At 55.7% G+C, this 22,523-nt stretch overlaps 1 long non-coding RNA gene across 2 annotated transcripts in view; it reads right to left on the reverse strand.

The window, feature by feature from the left end:
- Positions 1-22,523, reverse strand: part of LOC130853014 (uncharacterized) — an 87,125-nt gene that overhangs the window by 62,269 nt on the left and 2,333 nt on the right. For both annotated transcript variants that reach the window (XR_009053636.1, XR_009053637.1), the window contains exons 3-4: positions 22,124-22,279; positions 15,134-15,385 (exon numbers count right to left, since the gene is read on the reverse strand). This is a non-coding gene — a long non-coding RNA (uncharacterized LOC130853014). The remainder of the gene's footprint in view (positions 1-15,133; positions 15,386-22,123; positions 22,280-22,523) is intronic.

Raw genomic sequence — 22,523 nt, forward strand, 5'->3', positions numbered from 1 at the left:
GTTTTACCTTGCTTCTTAGCTTAGCTTCTGCAGCAAGGAAGTCACTATCTCACCCCCTTTCCACACTCCTCCTCCTCATCACCTTTCATCCTGAGCTACTCTGTGCCAGTATTGTACCAGCAGCATTACACACAGCATCTCGCTCAATTAAGAGCCACGTGAATGTTGGGGGGGGGGTGCAGTGTATGTGCTCTCATTAGCCCCATTGTACAGATGAGGAAACTGAGGCCCAGAGCACTTGAGGCTTCAGTGCCAAGACTGTGACTGCAAATGTTTGCTCTTTCAGCTACAAGCCTCTGCTGCCTTCAGCTTTCCTGCCCCCACCCCGTATCAGGTGAAGGGAGTTTTGGCCAAATTTTGGCACAGAAGCACCCACAGGGCAGAGAAAGTCCTCACTCAGTTTCCTCAGCTGAAAATGGGGGTGATGATAAAAAGCATCTCCCTCCTTGGGGGGCTGAACAAAATGAGATCAGGGATATGAAACTGAGCCTGACACAAATAAGCAGCTTTACTATTTTATCAGCCTTTCTGTTGCTGCTTCTGCTGTGTTGATGTAACACAAGATGACAAACAGGTCTTGAGAACCTCAACCGTGCTGTATCCAAGGCAGGGACCGAGGGGGCTGGGCTACCGCTGAGAGGATTTGGGAAAATCAGGGCTCAGGAGAGGCAGAAAGATAAAGGACTGTTGAGGTTTTCCATTTTTAGCCAGGATTTTGTGGGAGTGAAGTGTGCGAGGGTGGCTCAGGGCTGGGACCAAACCAGGGCTGGATTCCGAGCATTCGCTGGCAGCCCCAAGCGGCCCTGCCTCCACGCCGTGACCAGCCCAGCCCCCCAGGACCCCATCTCCCTGCACTGTCATCTCCTTGGTTTGCGAACCCAGCCAATCCTGAGGTTTTGATCAAGCACCCTTGAGGCGCCTCCTTCTGAGCAGCAGTGGCGCAGGGAAAGGCCTGCGATGGAGCAAAAGGCCAGGTCTAGTCCCAGATGGGCTGGTTTCTGGCAGCTCCCTCACTTCCTGGCAAGGACCCAGCACACAGTGGGCCCGCCAGAAAGGTTCTGACGGATGCGCGCTTGCGCGAGTGAATGGTGACTGAGTGCATGAAGCACCCTGGCCCCTCTGTTCCTTCATCTATAAAAGGGACGGGGGCTTCCTAGGTGGCGCAGTGGTTGAGAATCCGCCTGCCAATGCGGGGGACACGGGTTCGATCCCTGCTCCAGGAAGATCCCACATGCCTCGGAGCAACTAAGCCCGTGTGCCAAATAAAAGGGACGGTAACAACTACACTACAAGGTGGTCGTAAGGCCCAGAAACGGTACACACATAACACTTCCCACAGAGGGCTTTGTGAGTGCCCGTGAGCAGGAGCTATCATTATAAGGAGAGACCTTTGTCCCCCCAGAGATCACTAGCCAGTTGCCTCTCTGTGGTCAGCCTTCACCCCAGCTTTTGGATGCACCACAGGTCAGCTCCTGAAATGCAATCACTGACTAATAAAATCCAGAGGCTTTGTGTGCAAGCGCACACATACACACACACACACACACACACACACACACACACACACACAGGTGCGCGCACATGCGCTATTAGGAGCAGATGCTATGGAAAATCAGGATGGCGTGGATTTGAAAAATTCTGCCTGCATTCTGAGTTTTGTTTCAGAAAATGAAGTCATCATGTGTGACACAAATCAATATAAACATAAATGTCCACCCGCCCGGCCAGCCTGCAGTGTGAAGGCGGTCACAGTGGCGTCAGCCTCCGGATTGTGCCGGCTCACCATCTCCACCTGCAGCCCCCACCCCACCCCAGGAAGAGTTGGGGAGGCTGGGAAGGGAAGGGGGCTCTCCGGTGTGCCTGTGCCCCAGCCATACCTGTGGCCCCACAAGAAATGAGCTGGGACGTCAGATCTGATAGATTTTTCGGGCCAGCCTGGCTGGTTCTCAGCATCAGAGACCCTCTGTGTTCTAGGCAGAAGTGGACTGGATTCTGTCCCCAGATCTGGGCCATGATGCATCACCAGGGACTTGAAGCAGCCCCTCCTGGGAGCTCCATGTCTCCAAATCCCTCGGGGAGCCCCCACCCTTCCCTCAACTCATCTTCTCCTTTGGCAAACGTTCGTTATGGATATGTCCTGTGCCAGGCAGAGGGGTGCAGCTATGAACTGATAGCTACAGTCCTGCCCTGTGGGGCCGACAGCCCCAAAAGGGAGCCTGCTCCACCAGGCCACTGCCCAAATCAACTCCAGTGCTGCTCAGGGCTCTGGGGGCATGCACAGTGCACGGTGTGGCATGAGACAGGTGGATGACCCCAGGTGACGTGGGGGTGGAAATGTGCGGGAATGGCCTGTGCAAAGGCCTGGAGGTGGAAGAGAATGGAAGGAAGGTCATGTGCTGGAGGCAGGGGCGGCATCCCACCCTAGGTTCCCAGTTCCCCGGGTCCCCTCACCCCATCCCTGTCCACCACATCCACACATGGAATTTCTTCTTTGCACACGCACCCCCCTTGCAGATCAACTCATGCCAACAGTGCCTGGGGCTGCTCCTGGTCCAGCACCCAGCAGGGGTGGTGTGATTTCAAGTCCTGGTTTAGGCCCACCTGGCAGCTCCATGTGAGACTTCCTGGGCTCCCACCCGCCCCCACGCACACAGCAGCCACACGCCGGGGGAGCCTGCCGTCCCTGCCAGCACCTGTGACTCCAAGCAACATTGCACAAACTGTGGCGTCTCCAAAGCCATGACACTTGTGGTGTGACTAGCAACTCACTGAACTGGGCACTGGCCAAGGGCTAGGGTGGGAAGAGTCTGTCAAGAGCTGAGTCTCAGCACCTCATAGTTCACCCCCAAAAGAGATGAGACAGGCACTCGAGGCCTAGGGGCTAGAGTACTGGGAGCCAGGGCAGGGCAGGTTATGCTCCAGGTGCAAGCTCTTTCCAGCCTGACCCTAGCTCCTCTCGCCACCCCTCCTCTCTCCATGTCCCCCATTGCCCTTGTCCCCATTAGAGGCTGAACCAGGGGCTTCATTCACCCTCAAGGGTCTGGGGACCTGAAATGAGACCAGCCTGCCCCCGAGGAAGCTGGCCCAGGGGAGAGTCACAGTGAGCAACTCAAGATGAGTCCAAGGCCACTACCTCCAGTAAGCAATCCTGCCTCTCAATAGAAAAGAAAGGCTTGCTTCTCTGGTTTGAGAGACAGAGACAGAGAAGGATGGGGAAGAGGGGACCTGGAGGCAAAGAGACAAAGGGAGGGAGATAGAAATAAATGTGGTGTCATCACTCATTGCTTGTCTGTATCCCTAAAAGGCCTCTCATCCGTCTTGCCCTGCATGGCACCCAGAACAGACAGTGACCCAGAGCAGGGCCAGTGAATGTTTGTTAAATGAAGGAAGGAGAAAAGTCATCAAGCAAAGAACGAAGGATAAGAGAAAAAGGTAAGCCACAGGTCGAGAGAGGAGCTAAGTCAGTCTCTGTCTCTTGCTTTGCTTTATATTTCATTGGGTAGAGGGTGATGTGTGACAGGCCTGGCCTTTCTAACCCAGGACATCGGGCATCTCCGGTGAAAGGGGAAGCAGCCTGATGCTGAGTTCCTTTCTCCCCTACTTCCCACCCACCCAGGCTACCCCAGCACCCACAGCCGCAGCCAAACCTCTGCCCAGCCAGGGGACCATACTCACCTGCTCCTTCCCCCAGCCCAGCCCAGGTCATCGAGTATCCCTGAGGGGCCGAGGAGGCCAGGGCAGCGCGTGGCCCAGTCCTCTGGGTGGCTCCAGAAAAAAAAGAAAGCATGCACGTGTGCGTGTATGACTTATGGCTTTAATCTCCCTGATAGAAGGCCTTTAAAGATTATTTCAGGGATGAAAAAAAATAATCCTGGGTAATGAATCACGGCCTTAAAAAGCTGATAAGCAGTGGGGAAGCTGGCGGGGCCTGAGTTCCTGATTTAATTAAAGTCTTACAGATACTCCCTGAAACAAAATCCATTGTAGCCATCAAGGTGATAAAAAGACTGCAGGTTCCTTTAAACTAACTCACCTGCCTCGAGAATCTTCTTCCTGGTGAAGAGGGCGGGTGAGGCCAGGTCCTCAGGCCCCAGGCTGTGTCACTGCAGATGGCCCAGTCTAGGGCCTGTTGGGGACCCCAGGGAACAGAAGGTGCCTTACGGAGCCCAAGAGCTAGAGCAGATCAGAGCCTGGAGGATGCAGGGCAATACGCTCAGACAGGGAGCAGGACACTGTGTGGCCTTGGGTCACTCACTGCCCCTCTCTGGGGCTCAGTTTCCATGTCTAGTATCATGGGAGCAAGAGATGAGGCCAGCTGGTCTGCAGGAGGCATCCCTGAGCTGGCCTTCTCTGTCCTGAGACCCTTGTTCCCTGGGGAGGTGAGGAGATATGGGTAGTGTCTCCACATGGAAAGCCCCTCCCCTGGACCTACCCAGAGAGAAGGCCACCCTCAGCCCTTGTTCTGCCTTCCCTTCCCTGCTCTTTCTGGTCCCACTCATGCGCACGACTACCTGGTAAATGTGCAATTGCCGACACTCTGAGCCACTGCAGCCCTCTGAACACCCCAGTCCAGTGAGGGGCAAGTGGAGTGTATGTGTCCAGCCAGAAAGGTGGGTACAGCCCTCAGAGCAGGCAGGAGTCATGGATTCCAACTGGCTCTACCACCAGGCTCTACAAAGACTCCAGAGAAACGCCGGGTGGGCTGGAACTAGAAAGACAGAAACAGAGCCCATGAGACTGTGAGGACAGTGGCTGGTGATCTCTGTGTCCCCAGAGCCTAGCCAGTCCTCAAGGAGTGAATCAGACAGGTGGCTGGGTGGATGGATGGATGGATAGATGGATGGATGGATGGATGGACAGATAGACAGATAGATGGAGAGGCATCAAGGGGAGGTGTCTGTGAGCTGAGGCTGGGTCAGCCTACCTTGGGCCAGCTCCCTCTCTGACAGCGCTCAGCCCTGACAGCCCCAGCCAGTGCCCCGTGCTCAGTGCAGATGACTCAGTACTCAGCGACTCGTCTTGTCCCCCATGATGGCCAGTGCCACAGGGTCAGGGTTGCCAGACAAATTTGAATTTCAGGTTAATGATGAATAATTTTCAGCATAATTATGTCCCAAATGTTGTATTTATTTGCTACATCTGGCAACTGCCCACAAGTTGTCCCCTACTCCCCACGCCTGGCACAGAGCTGTCCCAGAGAGAGGCCCCCACGTGGGCAGTGTAGACAGTGAGTTTCTCATTCAAGGCCTCCCCTCGGGGCCCCAAGTCCTCTGAAGCCTCTGCCTGGACTGGAGCTGGTGGGTGGGTAAGGAGAGAAGATTCCACGAAGAAACAGCAGGCCGGGATAAGGTGGCGCTGAGCCTGGTCCCCTCAGAGGGAAATTCCTCCTGGCCTAGTCTTGGGGCTGCAGGTGGGGCTCCTGTGGGCTGGCTGCCACCTAGTGGGCAGTCTCAGAATTGCAGGCCATGGTGCCCAGAAACGATGAGACAGGTGAACGCCCACATACAACGGCCTCCTTATACAAGGTTAGGATGATCACCCACCTGACAGGAAAGGAAACTGAAGCCCAAGGTCATCCCAAAACCTAAATCCATGTTCAGACCCCAGTGTGGACATAACCTAGTCCCCACCTCCAGGTCCCCCCTCTCCTATTCACAGACACTAAGTGGCCCCCCAGTGCCTGCCCTGTCATGTCCATCTCCTGCTCGTCAACCTTCAGTGGCTCCCTATTGCCAGTGGAGTGAAGCAACCCCTCTCTGTGCAGACATTCAGAGCCCTCTACAACACAGCCCAAACTTCACTTCCTGGACTATCCCTCTGCCTCTCCAAACCCTCCTGTGCTCTGCCTCCTCCCAGCCGTCCTTTCTCCTTCCCCCCATCTCCGCGGACTCAGAGGTCATTATGCCTCCTCCTCCTCAAAGATGAGGCTGTTTTTCTGGAGGCAGAGAGGGCAGGGAGAGGTGAAGGGAAAGACTTGGGGAGAGGGGAGCACTGGGAGGCAGCCTGAGGACGGGGGGCGAGCCTGGAGGTGTGGGTGCCTGCTGTGAGCTGAGACTGGAGGGTCAGGCAGGGATGAGGCCCTGTTGACCTTGCAGGTCTCTGAAGGCAGTGAGGGTTTTATCCTGAGGGCCACCAGGAGCCCCTCTTCTGGGGGGCTGGGGGTGGGGATGGGTAGGCCCATCCTTCGGGACCCTGGACTCCTCCATACAGGATTGCCTACCCAGCCCTAATTCTGGCCAAATGGGGCAACGAGGGGTGAATGAGACACCAGAAACAGAAACACTAGGTCAGCTAGTGGTTTTGGTGCAAAAATCCCACCCATAAATGCAAGGCTCAGAGGGCCTGCCTCTCCACAGTTCCCAGGTGCTACCCTGTCCCGAACAACTGGTGGGTGTAGAGACCCCCGTGCCAGCCCCGGCCAGCCCAGGCAACATGAGAGAAGGGCCTTTGCTGTGGCCTTGATAGCAGTGCTGGCCTTCCCAGGGGCAGGGGATGGATTGAAGGACCTCAGCCAGGAGCGGACCCATCTCTCACACGGACCGGAGTATTTCCAGGCCCACCCATCCTGGGAAGTGATCTGGGGTTGCCAAAAGGGCACCCAGTAAGTGAGGGGGCAGTTTTCAAGGGGACCACGTGAGGGAAGGCTTCCTAGGGGAGGGGACAGGGAGAGAGTCTGCACGTGTAGGAAGTGGCAGAAGCAAAGCTGGAATGGGTCAGGAATTGAAAGTTGTAGGAGGACAGGGGCAGCATCTGCCTGGTATGCACAGCACCCACCCTCAGGAGGGGCTCAAGAACTAGGTATTAAAGGTCGGACGGAAAGAGTGGCTTTGATTGGACGGAGGTGGGAAGGACAGATGTGCCTGGTGGGGAAGATGGCTAAGGGGTGTCCCTAACTTGGGCTGTGGGTAGCACTTTGCGGTCGGCACTGGCCTTCTCGGTGGTATCACGGGCAACAATGCTGCTGTCGCTGTATCTGTCCAGCACGATGTGGCTACACCCGTAGGGCACACGTGCTGGAGGGAATTCTCTCCCAGCAGGCCCAGCAGAGCCCCAAGAAAGCAGGCCCTCAGTCTGGGGCAGAAGGGAAGTTACCAAGGGAGGGGATACAGTAGCTCTTGCCTCGGTGCCCCTGGGGAGGCAGAGGAAGTTGGACCAAGGGCAGAGGAAGGTCATATGGACGGGGATTCTGAGAAGTGCCACAGGGTCTAGGAAGCACTGGCATCAGAGCTAGGGGCCCCTGGGATTCTGTCCTGGCTCTTTGCCTCTCAGAGCCTCAGTTGCCTCATCTGTCAACTGGGTAGATGACCCAACATCCCCCAAAACTATGGGTGGCCAGGAGTGACACTGACAGACACAGAGCTGTGCGCAAATGCCAGACCTCCTTGAAGGAGGAGTTCCTGGTGAGGCTGGGGATGGAGTCAAGTCTCCACCTTCCTTCTGCAGGAAGAGTCAGGCAGGGCAGGGAGCCCTCCTCCTGCCTGGCCTCCTCCCCAGACCCCCCACAATGACCCCATTGTCCCTCGCCCGCCCAGCCCAGTCCTGCCTGCCCCACACAGTTGCTGGTTGTGCCTCCTCCTCACCCACAAGCCCAGGAGGAGGCTGACCCTGGGCCTCCGAGTGCTTGCTCCCGACAGAGCTCCAAGTCCATTGCTAACCTCTGGTTGTTCTCATTTATCAGAAAACTGAGGGCCTCATCCCCGCCACTGAAAAATAAGAGAGCACTGGGACCAGAGCTCTGATCCTTGTCCTGTCTCCAGGAGATGAACAGGGGCTTCTCTGGGTCCTGCAGATTAGTCTGGAACAAGTCCCCAGGGTAGCCCAGAACCTATAGATTATCTCTAAACACACATGTCAGCCCAGACTAGCCTAGAACTTGCTCACAGTTTAGCCCAGACTCACCCATTAACCCAGAACACACACTTTAGCCCAGGTTAGCCCAGAGACACATGGTAGCCCAGAGTACTTGGTCTGGCTTGAAACACCCGCTAGCCGAGGACAGCCCAGAATCAGTCGGTTCAGGACATACAAGTTAGCCCAGGTTCATCCATAACATGTAGGTTTTCTTGGCACACCCAGGACAGATTAAAACAAATAGAATTGTCCAAAATTATGATTTTCAAAAAATTTTTAAACCTTCCTTCAAATGAAATCTCACCCAGAACCCAGTACATAGAACAGATAAAGTGGAGCTGTGTGGTTGGAGGGGGACAGGGCCCAGGCAGTGGCATGCTGGTAAATGTGCAACTCAGCATCCGCGGAAGCGCTCTGCCTTGTAGCGTTTGCTGATTTCCATGGTGTCAATACTTCCACCAATTTCAGGCCACCAACCTCTAGGCACTGACTGTGGAGCTGGGAAGAGATGCTGATAATTGTCTCCACCATCCAGGCGAGCCAGCGCCAGCACCACAGCTGTCCGCTCACCCTCCCAGGCTCTCCTGGGGACTCCCCATGACCTCAAGGCTCTCCGTGCAGGGACCCCCAGAGCTAAGACACAGAGGTCGTCCCAAGTGTGGGGGTTTACTAGGGAGCATCAGGCTTCTGAAACCCTAGCAGAATCCAGAAAAATGCCTCCTGGCCCCTGGCAAGCGTGGGGCAGGTGGAAAGTAGAGTCAGTGGGGAGATCTGGCCCCAGAATTTCCCACATGACATGAACCAAGCTCTGTCTGCTCTCTGGGTCTTGGTCTCACCTCTGCCAATTCCCACCTCCACCCCCTCCCCAGGCCTGGCACCTGGCCCTTGGCAGGCAGTGCCCCGGGCACTGAGTCACTCTCCCTCAACCCTGAACACACCTGTCCTCAGCCAGCCAACATCCGAAGGAGTGTGCAGACTAATCACATGGGGCGTGAGTCCTCCTCTGTCAGAGCTGAGTCCTACGTGTTGTGCAGGCAGCAGCCCCGCCCAGCGCCCGGCCCCTTCAATAGGTGATGCTCCAAGGAGCAACAGGAGGGGGCCCCTCACCAGCACCCAGAGGACTGGAAGAGCCCAACCTATGCTTTTATATTTTAATTTAATTTTTTTAAAATTATGAAATGTTTTGAACATTCAGAAAAGGACATTTAGCCTCTACCTGGATCTAACTGATGTTAATATCCAGCCAGGTTGCCCCCACCAGGATATGCCTCTGCTTCTTCTGAACATGCTCAGTGCCCCTCTCCCAGGGCCTCTCCCTTCTCATACTGACTGCAGCGGGGCAGGGGTACTGACGCCTCCCCTCCCAGGCAGTGGCTCCCTGAGGGCAGAAGTGGCTTCTCTGTGCGTCTGCATTGTGCTCCTGTCACACACTCATCTGGCATCTCATCTACCCTTATAACCACCCGGTGAAACACAGGTGATGAAAGATTTATTCTCCCCATTTCACAGAAGAGGAAGCTGAGGCATAGAAGATAAGACATTTATCTGAGAGCACACAGTATATTGGGAGCAGGCCAGCACTAGACCCAGGTCTGTCCCTGAAACAAATGTTCTCTTCCCCATCAGTCCCTTGGTGTACCCTCCTGTTCTCCTCCCCTCGGGGCCTCCAGGAGGGGCTGTCATAACCATGCCGTGTCGATAGCATGGGACCATTGCAGGCAAACTGGGCTATGCCTCCATCCTACCTTTGAAAACATACCAAGAGTTGATTGAGAACCAGCATCATGTGCGGTACAGGGCAGCTGTGACAAAGAAGACACCATCCTGCCCCAGAGGTGCACACAGAAGCCAGGTGCCCCTCAGCATACATTTATTGCATCCAATGGGCTACGTGCTCTGATGCGTATAAAACACAGGGAATGTTAAGTACGGAGCAGGGGGCAGGATGGGCCAACTTCCTAGAGGAGGTGGAGTTTGATTCAGGTCTTGGAAAGCGAGCCCCAGTGAGATGAAGAAGAGGGGGAGATTCCACCTGGTAGAGGGCACCCCACATTCAAAGGCTCAGTGGTGGCAAAGTGAGGGGTTCTGAGTGGGTGACAAAGATAGAAAAGCACGTTTCCTGTGCATATACCCTATAGAGTAATCAAATCCAGAATATATTTTAAAAGGAACAAGGAAAAATATCTCCAGATCAAGAAAAAAACAGACAACCCAATAAGAACACTGGCAAAAGACTTAGGCGGTGTACCAAAGATAATCTCTGGCTATCCAATAAGCATGTGAAAAGTTTTCAACCTCATCAATCATTAGCGAAATGCAAATTAAAGTCATAATGGGATACCATTATTCTCCCACCAAAATGCCTAAAATTAAAAAGGAATGATAACTCCCAGGGTTGACGAGAATGTGGAACTACCAGAAGGCTCATACGTTGCTGGTGGGAGTGTTAATTGGTTCAACCACTTGGGAAACTGTTTGGCAGTATTTACTGAAACTAAACACATGCCTGTGTGATGATCTAACTTCCACACATAAGTATTTACCCAAGAGAAATGAAAGCCAATGACTGCCAAGGATGCGTACAAAAATGGCATCACAGTCAAAAGCTGAAAACAGCTCCAATGTCCATCTAGTGCAGAGCAGATAAATAATTGATGGCACATTCTTTCAATGAAATACTACACAGCAATGAAAAAGAACAAATTCCCCATACAGGCAACTGTGTGCCTGGATCTCATAGACGATGCTGAATGAAAGGCAAACAGAATGAGTATGTGCTACGTGCTCCCACTTAAACAAAGCTCAAGAGTAGATGAAATTAACTTTGGGGATTAAAGTCTGAATACTGGTTACCTCCGGGGAGATTATTGACCAGCAAAGGGGCACAGGGGAACCTGCTGGGCTGTTGGAATTTTTCCATATCTCAATTAATGGGACATTTACACGGTGTATGCACATGCAGAAATCCACCAAGCTACCCATTTAAGATCTGAGCACTTTATACTAAGAAATACATCAATAAAATGCTCTTTTTTAATCCTTCCAGATGAAGATGGAGAACGGAGTGGAGAGGGCAGGGGGAGACCCAGGACGACCACTTGGGAGGCTTTTGCAGCACCCCAGGTGAGAGAGAATGAGCGAACCAGCAGGAAACAGGTGCCAGGTGCGGGCCTAGCCAGTCATGCTGCAAGAGGCTAGAGGAAGAAGTCAGTGGTGTGGGCAGGTGGGGGAGGCTTCTGGAAAGAGAAAGAGGACAAGTAGGCAGAGGCAAGGACTCCTTAGAGCACTGAAGCATTTCAACATGCCAAGGCATCATCTGGAACGGGCACCCCAGCTATCCCGTACCAATGCTCTGCACAGTCTCAGGGGAAGGTGAGCTCCCCACCCTGGGCAGAGTTCAACAAGAATAGCCAGCCCCATGTGTTGAGCCCTTTGATGTCCATGGAAGACCCTGTGCTGAGGGCTTTATAGGAGCTGTCTCATCAAGCCTATGAAGGATGCCTTATTCTTCCTATGTTACAGATGTGCACTGAGGCTGGGAGAGCTGAGTGGTGGCTCCCGGAACCCAGCCTGTTACCCCACACTACTGTTAACTATCATGACACACCAGAGGTAGAGGATAGCTTTTCAGGGACAGCTTGGCAGGGATACAGCATGGTAGAGCCAACTGGGCAGAAGTGAGCTGGGAGAATGGGGCTTCTCAGCACTGCCCAGGAGTCCTGGGCACGTCCAGGTTGGGGAATGGGCAGGTTAGATGAACATGGCAGTAACTTTAAACCCAGACATGGAGCAGAGGGAGCCTTGGAAGGTGCCGGGCACTGTCCTCAACCCTCACACCCACAATGGCCCTCTGAGGTGAGAACTGTTATCCCCATTTTACAGATGAGGAGATGGAAGCTCATGGTGGTCAGCCAGGGAATGGCAAAGCCCCCAGCCCTGCAGTCCCCAAGCCCAGCCTGTCACACTAGACTCTACACCTCCGCCCGGGTCCTGGAGAGTATGCCATTGCCCAGTGGACAGGGCAGAGATGACCAATTCTGAGAGACTCAGAGAATGAGTGAGAGGGGAGAGAGAAAGAAGCAGAGACACAGAGAAACTGAGAAAGCTACAGAGGGAGGCAGAGCGGGCGGGGTGGCACACAGTGCCAGGGCAGGAGACGGAGCAGATGTTCGCCAGCAGCTGTGAACTTACGAGACAGACGTTGCTGACACAGGCTTGTGGGGCGGGGGCCCGCCTGCCTTCCTGCACCTGCTCAGCGCCCACCTTGCTCCAGGTGGCTAGGGCTATAAATGGGGGGAAGGTCAGCAGAGGGCCAGGCTGGACTCCCCCAGGGAGGCCCCCACCCAGACGGTGTGACCTTGGGCCTCAGTGTTCTCATCTGGGCAATGGGCCTCAAAGACCCTGCCATGTCCGTCAGGCTCCGAGCCCCAGGGCATGTCCCCTGCATTCAGCCCCACTCCTGCAAAGATGCCACTCTGCAGCACACACACCCCCCTCGCCCAGCCTCCTGGCTCCTTGTGGGAAATGTGGCCAACTCGGCACCACCAGTCCAGGGTCTCCATCTTCCTCTCCAAAGGATGGAACCAAAAGCTGCCTGCAGCATCTCTGTCCCTCGGGGTCCTTCCCACTCTCCTGAGGCAGACTTTTTCTTCAGCTCTGGCGAGGAGGGAGGTGTCTTGTGACTAACTGGAGGGGCTGATGTGGCAGTAGGGTGAGGAGGATGCCAGGGGAAATCCATCGACGTCATTGTCACCCCTGCTAAAACTGGCTGGGCTCAAACCAAGCTCCGCCGCCTAAGAGCTGTGCGGCCTGAAGCAGGCCACTCAAGCTCTCTTGAGTTGCTCATGTCTCATGTGGAGATGAGGCTGCCCACTCTCCAGAGCTGGAGTGAGGACTGGCTGAAGCCCTCACTAGAAGTGTGAGAATCCTGCAGCCCAGTGCCTAGCACTCTGTGGCATAAGAACAGCTCCCCGGGGAACAAGAGGAAGGACAACCGAGGCGTTAGGAGTGACCTCAGATGATGCTGACTCCAACCTTGCATCCGAAAGATGGAGTCCCGGAGAGGACAGCTGGGAGGCAGGCCACACGGTCCCCCTGGCCAGTGCTCCCTGGTTGGGGAAGGGGTGGGGGTGTGGAGGTCACTTAAAGTCACTCCTGCCTCTTCTGCAGACACAGCAAATGCCTGCTCCACGATGGCATCTGGGGATGCCAGGCAAGAGTGGGCACAGGGAGCACATCACAGGCCTCCAGAACTACGGCTCCGTTTAGAGGACAAAAGGACAGCCTTCCTGGGGCGCTGGGCAGGGCATCTGCAGGAGGAGGTGCTGCTGAGGTGGGAGCCGGCTGGTAAGGCCGGGCCTCCCCCTGCCCGCTGTCCACTGAGGCCCCCTCTCCCTGGCAGAGGCCCCAGGCTTGATTAAGCTGTCACTGCCACTTGCAATGTCACTTCTGTCGAAAGGGACAAAGGTCACAGGAAGCACAGGTTCCTGAATCAGCCTGCCCTGATGTCAGCAGCCTCCCTGGGTCTTTAGTGCCCATCAGTTGCCCCGCGGGTGCCCGGCCCAGCCCCTGCCCGGCTGACACCACGGAGGGAGGCACTGCTCACAGCCCCTGTTTAATTAAATCAATAAACCACCAATGCAAATCTGGCTAAAGGCCAGCTCTTTACGGCTCTCCATGCCGAGAGGAGGACTGAATTAACAACTGCAGCAGGAGAACGGTGGAGGTGAGAAGGGAGACAGAGGAGGGAAAGGAGGGAGAGAGGAAGGCCAGCCTGGGAGGGGCTCAGAAGCAGGGGGAGTGTCCAGCCCCCAGACCTGCCCTCTGGACCACATCATGACCCATATCTCAGAAACCCTCGCATCCTGTACCTGCCTTCCGTCTCTCCTTCCTGCTTCCTGCCAACATGGCTTCAGGAAAGGTTCTACCATCAGTCATTTGTACCATAGTGAGAACCTAAAGCTGGACCAGGCTTCAGAGATGCCCTGACCCAGCTTCTTTTTAGGGATGAGGCAGCGAGGCCCAGAGACCGAGTGCCCCAGGCGTCCCTTCTGAGCCGCAGGCCTGTAGCCTGGCCTGCATGCTGCTTGGCCTCCCCAGGCCTGGGGCTTGTGCTGCCTGCCCTCCCAGGGTGGGTAGGATGTCCAAGTATCTGACCTGGTAGAAAAGCAAGGCACATACGAGTACCACGCCAGCCAGGGCAGGCTGCCGGGGGGCAGTCCTGTGGGCCCCTCCCTTCAGTGCCTTGGGGTCTTGGCCGAGTAGGACCCCCGCAAGGGCCCAGACACACAGCTCAGCTCACCCTCTGCTCTGCACTCCTTGCAGGACCTGGTTATCAGGAAGCCCGTCTACTGGGGGAGGCTGTGTGGCTTGGAGTTGGCACCCTGGCCTTTCCTGGGCCTCAGTTCCTCCATCTGGATCACGGCGGACTCAGAAGTGATTGGCTGTGGGCGACTTTCTAACTCACACTCTCTGCATCGGGGTCCATGAGAGGAGACTTGCCTCTGTGACCAGCCTGGGAACGGGCCTGAGCTGAGACCACCTATATTTGGAAGCAGAGCCACTCCAGCCACCACCAACCTGCTGAGTGGGCTGGGCTCTGGGGTCCAGCCGTGAACCCGGTGCTCCCTCCATTTTCCCATCAGTAACATGGGGATAAGGACAGGTGTGGCTCCCACAAGTGGGAGGATGTTGCACGAATGAATGCTCTCAGAGCCTCAGATGAGAAAAAGAGGAGCGTCTACAGGGGCCAGGAAGGCAGCCTAGGGACCCCGATGCCCAGCTGGATGCCGGGACCTGCCCCACCTGTCTGAGAAACACCCCTCAGCAATATAGCAACCTCTAGTGCCCAGCAAAGACCTTCCCAGAACTCACCCCCGCAGGGATCTTAAGAAAATGCTTCCCCAAGAGGAGAGACTTTGGGCCCCCAGGTCTCTCCTCTGTAAATGACTCTGACGCCCTATGACTTATTTTCCAACTCCGGGGAAAGTGGCAGCATTTTACTCACGGCCCCTCCACCTCTCTGGGGTTTATTGAGTCTTCATGTGTGCCTCGCACTATGAGGTTTACAGAGAAAGCATGGGCAGAGTGCCTGCCATCAGGAGCTTCTGTCTCCCCTGGGCAGACAGAAGGTAAAGAAATGAGAGACGTTTAGCATCGACAGGTACACAGATGTTAAGATAAATGGCCACATGGCCCAGATGCCTCCGCAGGGAAAGCAAACATGAGGGACTACAGTCTTCTCTTCCCTGACCCTGGCAAACATCACTAATCAATCACATACCTCTTTCCAGCTGAGCCTGGATGCAGCCTCCCCAGTCCTTCTGTCATCTTGCTCCAGACAGCCCCCAGCCTGGCCCCTGGAGTTAGCAAGCAAATGGGGATCTCCTCCCCAGAGGTCTCAGGGTTATGGCTGGGCTGGCCACGGGAGGCTTCCTGAAGGCGGAGGTCTTCACCTAGGTCTTGAAAGAAGAATCTGGGTCGTTGAAAGGAAAGGAGAGGTGCTCCAGGTGGCAGGAGCAGTGTGAGTGGAGATCTGGAGGGGAAAATCCACACCGCATATTCAAGGACTGTGGGATCAGCCAGCAAAGGGGAGAGACGCCCGGGGAGCAGAGTGAGGGAGAGTGGGAGGTGGGTGGGGTGCCCCAAGTCAGGCCAGTCCCACCTCTCTCCCAGGTCTGGTTAGCTGGACCCACAGTGCCATTGCTTTCTGTACCCACTCCCTGCAGGGGCCTGGGATGAGCAAGAGGGCCCTGGCCATGCCTGTCAACCTCCTGGGTGACAAGGAAATTTGCAACCTGGTTAAAGTGACATGTTACTGCCCATTCTGAGTTGCAGGGGAGATGCCTGAGATGCATAAAGCACGTCCACCAGCCTGGCCCCTCGGGTGACTTACAGTCATGTCCTGCCCAGTCCAGTCGCTGGTCCAGAACAGCCCACAGCACAGGGAGAGGCGGCGTCCATCACCACACACCGGGGACCAAGTGCAGAATAGCCAGCTCAGACACCAGCCATTGCCCAGGCTTCCAGAACCCAGGAGGTAGGGGGTGCACGGGCCAAGGACAGGAACACGACCCGACCCCTTTCCCTTCCCTTGGAGCCTCTCTCTGGAAAACAGCTCTCCACTCACACTTTCCTTCGGAGCCTCTCTTAGCTTTCACCTCTATCAGGGAGCCCACCAAGATTTACCCTTAAGACCCAACCAACTGTACAGAGTGGCAGGAGGCCTATTTCTAGTTCTGACCCAAGGCTAGCGTGTGGAGGGACTTGGGCAAGCCACACCTGTACGCAGGCCTTGCTTCTCTATCTGTCACCAAGGAAGTCAAACAAGAGAGTCTACGGGCCTCCAGCTCTAAGAGCTCTCCCGTTATTTCCGAAAGGAGGAGTCTGGCTGGTTGCCTGGCTGGCCTAGGGCCACTGGGTCATCTGGATTCCTTCCACCTTGTCCTGCTGCACTCAGAGCCTAGCCCAGGTGCTGACTGGCAACCCGAGGAGGGTCAAAGACCAAGAATCTTGGATCACCACAGCTGGAGGGGCCTTCAAAAACCCCGCCTTACCCAGGTGGGCAGTAGAGGCCCAGAGAGGGCAATGACTTGCTCAAGATCACACAGCGAGCCACCCACAGCCAGGACTCATACTGGTTGGAGTCTTGCTTGGTGATGTGGTTCATGGGTACTGTTCTTACTGTTGCATCCCTGCCACTCACAGGGAGCCCCCTGGGTGAGAGTGGAGGGGCTCACTGACCCAGAAGGGGGTACTAAAGAAACAGAAGAAATGGCCCCCACCTGCCAAGAACCTCCAATTAAGATAAATAGGAAGAGCTTCCAGTGGGAAATGGGAGTCAGAGGGCGTACCCTCCCATCTAAATCACTCCCCACCAGCTCCCCACTGCCTGTCATTCCACCATAAGTAAAGTGTCCCTTTGGGTTAAAAACTGCCCACTTTAGAGGAAGTTACAAAGTATTTCCTAGTATCTCAGTATAAACGAATCTGTCAGAAGACTTTCTCTGGGGCAGTAAGGGCTTGAGATCAAATAAATGATCCAAAGAGCCACATTCCTGCTTCCCTTTGGGGTGTGGAGAAAAGTTCCTAGAATTCTCTCCCCACAGGCAACCCTGTGACCTCATGTGCTAGCTCACAGCTTACCCCAGCACACGCATGTTTACACGCGCGCACACACACACCCCCGCACGGCCAAGACCAGAGGGAAAGCATCAGCCTAGCATCAGAGCATCAGCCTCGCATCAGCCTCGGCATCAGAGCAGGCTTTCTTGATGGGGTTGTTTGTGGGGAGCTGCCTAACCCTGGAGGCATCTAAGCTGAGGTGGTGGAATGATGAGGGGGACGTTTCCATCCCAGAGAGACTCAGACATTTGCTCACTCACCTACCTCCTCCTCCTCCTCCCCCTCCCTTCGCCCAGGACCTGGTGGCCTGTGGACGGTCACAGATGCCCCTTCTGTGCGCCATCTCAGCCCTGCCACCAGGGCTTCAGCACTCGGGGTGCTCCCTGAAGGGCCAGAGGACACGGGCTGCGGCAGGGGTGGCCCCTCGCGGGCTGATAGTCCCGCTTATCAAGAGGCTCCAGGGCCCCCAGAGCTCCCATCCGTCAGGTCACAGCCCAGCCCTTGGCTGCAGGCCCCTCACCAGCCCTTGTTGGGGTCATTAATAGAGATGGCCTTTGGCCAGGAAAACAGCAGCCTCAAAAGGCCTTCACTCAGAAAGAAGTCTCCCACTTGCCCCCTGGAGGGTCACTCAGTCAGGGCACAGGGGACCTGGCCTGCATCTCTCTCTCGGTCTCTGTCTGTGTGTGTCTCTCTCTCTCTGTCTCTGTCTCTGTCTCTCTCCATTTCCTGAGCGTGCAGACTCTCTCTGCTTCTCTAAACTCTCTGAATTTCTCTCCATCTCTCTGTCTTTGATTCTCTGCCAGTTTCTCCCTCGGGGTCTCTTTCTGTATCTCTCATCTCTTCTCTCTCTCTCAGCCTCTATCCCTCCGTGTCTGTGTGTCTTCTTTCCCTGTTCCCCCACCGCCACCCCTCTTCTCTCTTCCCTGCTGCACCCCAGCCTCCCAGCCCCGCAGAGCTTTGCACTCATAAGCCAGTGCTGAATCAGTGTTTCTCAGCGCAGTTGTGAGCTGACATAACTATCACTGTCTCCGCGGCAGAGCCCCGCCTGGGCAGCCCCCTCCCATTATTTCCCCACATTTCAACACCTGGATTTAAACATCTCCTGGGTGCTCAGCCCTGAGCCAGACCCTAAGGTAGGGAGGGGAGGGGAGAGGCAGCTCAGACAGGGAGAGCCAAGCTGAGCCATGCCCCGGGTACTTTCCATACGTTTTCCTGGGTCATTCTTAAATATCCAAGGTGGGTTTTAATTTTCTTGTTGTACATACAAGGAAACTTAGCCCCAGAATCAACGCAGCCCGGGGACTGTCTTGGCCAGGATGAGAGGGGCCCAAAGCAAAGACCACCCATGGGAGGGGTCCTGCATTGGGCGAAGGAGGTCCGGGTCCAGTACCCTCGATGTGCCCAGCCATTAGCCAGCTTGGGAGAGGAAGGCTGGGTGAGATGCCACAACAGGTCCTGAAGGTGCCGCTGCTGGGAGTGGTGCACCAACTGTGTCCCTTGAGGGGACACCTGACTAGTGCACCTCTGTGGCCACCACGCTGACCTCTTGGGGCAGAGTCCTTCCAGGTGTTGGCAGATCCACCCCACACAGAGGAAGGGGTCCTCCTCCTTCTCCTCGGCCCCTCCTGGGCAGCCCCAGCACCCTGGTCTCCTCCCCAGGACGGGACAGTGGTGTTGGCCCAAAGGCAGTGTTTCCAGCTGGGGCGGGACAGCCTAGCTCAGGGCAGGACCCTGGCTCCCAAGCCTGCCTCAGCCACGTACTCCGCCAGGTCCCAGAGGAGCCCTGGGTCCACCAGATGCCCAGAGACTCACCACTGTGGACCACAAGGTGGGCTCTGGGTCTCTGGTTGCCCTCAGTTGCCCCAGCCGTAGCTTCCTGTGGTGCATCTGCAGATGGCTCCCAACCTGAAGGCAACCACCTGGAGTGGGGGTGGCAGCAGGCACCGAGAGCCCCCCAGCTCCCCTGGCTCCAGGAGGGAGTAGGGTGGGGGGCTTCAGACTGTTGGGAGACAAGTGGGCAGAGGTGTTTCGCTGAACAAAGGCCCTCACACGGCTGAACGTGTATGACACACCCCCTACCCATCATCAAGAACTGCTCAGACGGCTGGAGCCATCCCAGGGTAGAGCGGACTCAGGGAGTGAGCGCCCTGTGGCTGGAGGCATTCAGCACACCTCAGGGACACCTCATCCTGAAAACCAGCGACCACTTCAAGTGTGTTCTGGATGTGGTGGCCACCTGATCAGGAAGAGGGGGAAACACAGGACAACTCCCAGGACTCTCCTGAGCAACAAGGAGCCCTGGCTCTCCACTTCCTCACCATAAGTCACTTAACCCCTCTGCCTCAGTTTCCTCATTTCTAGATGATGAAATAATACTACCACATCATAAGCTCATTTTGAGGATTGAATAAGTACCTGTATATCGATTAGAACAGTACCTGGCACCAAGTAAGCCCTCCGTAAATGTAGGCTATCATCACTATCGTTTTGTAGCTATGACGAGGAGGAGGTGGGTGAATGGGTGGGTGAATAGGTGAAAGAATGGCGGATAGAAGGAAGGGAGGGAAGGAAGGAGGAAAGAAGGGTGGGCGGATGGATGGATGTGTGGATGGATGAATGAAGGGAATATTAATCCCCAAGTGAGAAAGTCCTGGAAGATGGACACAGGAAGAGTCCAATGTGGGACATGCTGCATTTTGAGTGCCTCTGCAAGGCTTCACATCCAAAGCATCAAGGCAGCTGAAGATTACAGGCTGAAGGCCAGAAGTGTGGTGTGAGCTGGGGATGTGGGCATTCTCAGCCACAGGGAAGGAAGCACCCTAGGAAAGGGGGATGAATGGGACAGGAGTGGACGGGGACCTGAAGCCAGGAGAGCAGGCCAGCTAGGACTCGCAGTGGCAAGTGCCAAAAAACAAAGTCCAGTTGGCTTCAGGAAGAATATATGTATTGGCTCATGTGACGGAAATATCAGAAACAGTTGGGTCCAGGTGCTCAGCTGAGGGCTTGGGACTCGCTCTTCTCCTTCCATCACGTGGTTCTGTTTTCCTCCCTGTGGACCTCTTCCTCAGGCAGCCTCTCCCTGCGGTGGCTGAGGCACCCTGCAGCTCTACTTGACATCCCACCACCCTGCCAAGAGGAAAGACCCCCTTTCCTGGTCCAGAAAATACTCAGGATGGGCTCCACTGGCCCGGCCTGGTCACACACGCATCTCTGAAGCCCAGAGCTGGATCGGGACTAAGACAAGGTAGGGGGTAGGGAGGGGTCTGAGGGAAATCTGCGTGTTGGTGGCCAAAAAAGGTGGGTGGGCGCTGGGTAGGCACCCCCACAGCTGCCTGCTTCACTGCCACCACCAGCAGTTAATGGAAGAGAGGGAGTGGCACCCACAAAGCTTGTCTAGAAGTCGGGGAGGAGACCTAGAAGCGTTCAAAGTCTTGGACACCAAGAAAAGACCAGGTTTCCAGAAGGAGGGAGCAGTCACTGGGCCAGCTGCTGCCACAAAGGGGCCACTAGATTAGCCACCAGAGGTCAAGTGTGACTGTGGCAAGAACGGGCCCCACCCAAGAACTGCTCCCACCCAGGAGAAGCCATGGGGGGGAGGGGGACCCCAGGAGGGGCCAGCATGGAGGACAGAGAGTCGGGAGGCGGAAGGAGGATGGGAGGACAGGACAGGAGGGCTGCAGGGAGGGCAGAACAGGCGGAGACCCCAGGAGGAGGGCCGGAGAAGAAATGAAACAAAGAAAAAGGAGAGGAAAAAACCACCGCCTGCGCCCTTCCTCCCCTCCCCCAACACCGAAAGTTAAAAATAGGTTGTGTGGTGAAAGGGAGACAGAATGAGAGCGGTCGTCTAAAGAGAGAGGTGGTAAAGGAGCTGGAGACCCGAGGAAAGTCCCCGCAGGCCTCAGCGAGGATGAGAGCAGCAGCAGGGAAGACAGAGGCGGCTGCATTTCCCCCCCAGGCAGAGACCTGAGCCTCCCCTTCACACGTTTGGTCCAGGTTGGAGGGGCTGAGCCCTGAGGGAGGGCTGCCGGATCATAACTCCACCGAGCCCAGGGTCTGGGCATGCACGGCTGGCAGGGTGGGAATTTTAATCCCAGTTTGCAGATAAGGAAACTGAGGCTCAGAGAGTCACCCGACAGGCCTACCAGCTCCTGGGCTCCACCAAGAGGACTTGGCCATAGAGCGGCTGCTTGGTGGGACCCCAGGTTTGGAATTACAGCCGCAGGGGTCCTGAGTGCCGGCACCCAACATCAAGGCGGGCAGAGGGGAAAGGGCGGTGGGTGAGCCCGCAGGTGATCTGGCCACACACCCCGCGATGCCTCAGCACCTTCCTGCCCTGGCAGCTCTGGTGGGGAAACTGAGGCCAAGGGAGGGCAAGCTCTCTGCCCAGCTGCTCACTTCACCAGCGGCAGAAGTAGGCACTGAGAACCAGGAGATCTTTCTGTTCCCAGCTCAGCCCTGCCCTAACCGGCTGGGCGGCCGGGCTAGACCCCCCTTCCCAGAGCTTCAGCTCTCATCACCCCTTGTCCTTCCTGCCTGCCTCCTGGGCACGCCCGTGGAGCAACTAATTAGTGGTTGGTTTGCAGAGGCAAAGCCCCACGTAAACAAACACAGAGGGTTATTAGCCCGCAGAGCCCGAGAGGAAGACCAGCTAGGAGCTGCCTCCCTGCTGACAGGGCTGGTTTCCCTGCCTGACTTTAGGGCGGCATTACTTTTGTTAGCAGACAGTGTGATTATTGGATGCTGTTAATCTCTTACGTTTATAGATGGCCTTTCTTCCAAGGATCTTAAAGCTCTTCTGCATTTAACTTCCCCTTGTTGCCGGGAGGTCAACACCACAGCAGGGAGAAATATCCATCTCCATGTTTTTATAAGGCACAGATAGGTTAGGCCACTTGCCCAGGGCCACACAGCAAATCAGCAATAGTGCTGGAGTCAGTATTCACAGTTTTCTGAGGCCCAGGAAGGAACCATGTTCTGGACAATCACTGATTCTCTTGGCCTTTCTCTGGCCAGCTCAGAACAGGCCCACCCCTTACTTTTGTCTAGTGCTTTCTTTCAGATTTGACCCCCTTGATCAAGGCAGGGCTGGTAGAATTATTACCATTGTGCAGGTGAGGACACTAAGGCTCAGAGAAATGAAGTGACTGACCTTGAGTACTCAAGATCACACAGCAATGGGCAGGGAGAGGACTTGAATCCAGGTCTCTGGACTCCCCATTCAGTCCTCTAACGAGGGCAGCTGCCCAAATCCACCCCAAAGCTGAGCTGGAAGGGTCTGGAGAGAGCACTGAGGTGGGTCCAATACCTAGAGGAGGGAAGAAGACGCTGTCCTGTTGGTCTTTCCTGCAGGAAGAGGGGGAGCGGGCTGAGCCAGAGGCAGCCGGGGTGGCCCTCTCCCTCCCTTGCCCTACAGGTGCTTCTGAAAGGGGACAGCGAGGAGGAACAGGGTGGCCCAGACTGGGGGTGGGCGGGAGATCCTCAGTGGCCTGGTGACAAGGCAGACGGCTCCCCTCTCTGTGCCCTATTCCACAATTGCTATAGGAGGAAGG

Source organism: Hippopotamus amphibius, chromosome 5 (assembly GCF_030028045.1).
Source record: "Hippopotamus amphibius kiboko isolate mHipAmp2 chromosome 5, mHipAmp2.hap2, whole genome shotgun sequence".
NCBI classification, from domain to species: Eukaryota; Metazoa; Chordata; class Mammalia; order Artiodactyla; family Hippopotamidae; genus Hippopotamus; species Hippopotamus amphibius.